Here is a 1599-nt window from a genome sequence, read left to right as displayed (position 1 = left end):
GATTTTGTTAGTGTTTTGCTCATAAGATTATCCATCAATAATTTTAACTATGAAAAAAGAAATATAGTGTAAGAATTACAGGATCTCATATTGTACCTCCCCACTACGTGGATGTTTATTTTAACAATGAAAAGTCAGCTCTTAGCAGCACTGACCACGTTTCCAATATTCATTATTCACAGGTGCCTAGTCAGCACATTGTGTAACACAGAGAGGACATTCCTATGGCTTATATGCCTAACAGGCCTTTCCTAGAAATATCCAGGTTCTCCTGAGACCTAGAAGATGTGAAGAGTATGCTGTTGAAACCTTGTGCTTCCAGCTGAAGTAAAAGACTAGCTGGTGTGCAGCAGTGTGGAGAATTAAAGGTAACTGGGCTCTAAAGATTGTTATTTTTCTTTGAATCTTTATAGGATGCTCTTTGTGAGCTTTGTACTGTGAGCTCCTCTTCACTGCAGTGCTCAACCTCCCCAACCACCTTTGAAGGAAACAAAACCATATAATACTCAGAACAAGCTAGCACTCTCTACTCCTGCATTGTACATTTTGTGTGGCTGTACAGATGGTGAAAGTTCCCCTATTGGGATGATTTCACACATAGCAGAATGGCTTTTAAGACCAGCAAGGTAGGAGAGAGTGATGTTTAGATGTACAGGAAAGACTTAATTGAGAGTAACAATGAATTGAGAGTTAATTTGTTCTACTGATATTTATTTAGTTTCTGTTAGCCAACTACTATACTAGGTGACAAGAATGTCATTTTACCTGCATTAAGATATCATAGAATTTGCTCAAAATTCACAAACGCGTATCCGTTTCAGCATAATAAATTCAGATCTCATGGTTGCATTGCCAAGACTAATATATTTAAGGATCAGTAAAGATAATACTTAAGTAGAGGAAGATCAATTAATAATGGCACAGGACGGATCTTGTTTTGTTTTGATTTTTTTTAATTAGATATTTTCTTTATTTACATGTTATCCCCCTTTCTAGTTTCCTTTCTGAAAATCCTTATCCCCTCCCCACTCCTGCTGCTCCCCAACCCACCCACTCCCACTTCCTGGCCCTGGCATTTCCCTCTACTGGGGCATTGAACCTTCACATGACCAAAGCCCTCTTCTCCCATTGATGGTTTAACCTCAACTCATTAGGATCTAGACACCAACTATGAATAAGTAAATATTATGGTTAGTGTTATATTGGCTTTCTAATGGATTCTGGTTAGAAGAGGAAAGAAATTACAAAGGAACAATTGGATATTGTTAATTTTGTAATTAATTTAAATGGACAAAATAAAGTGAATCTCAATGAAAACAGAGTTAATAATAATCAAAGAAAGACCAAGAGGTCTATAGGTGACATTAACTTTGAAATTGTCACTCTCAAGTCTGAGCAGTTGTTGGTATACTAACTTAAAGCTATAAACAGACATAAATACTAGGAAAAACAAAGATTATTTTAGATGGTATAGCTCCCTACTTCTAGATTCAAACTTTTATTTTTCCAAAAATACTTAGACAAGTAAAAAGCAATAAGGAAAACATCATCTCATGCCAGGAAATAAAATGCAAACAATTCCTCATGCCCAGTGTAATT

This window comes from Mus pahari, chromosome 19 (genome assembly GCF_900095145.1).
Source record: "Mus pahari chromosome 19, PAHARI_EIJ_v1.1, whole genome shotgun sequence".
Lineage (NCBI taxonomy): Eukaryota > Metazoa > Chordata > Mammalia > Rodentia > Muridae > Mus > Mus pahari.
The sequence above is the reverse complement of the archived record's forward strand: the minus strand, read 5'-3'. Positions refer to the sequence as shown.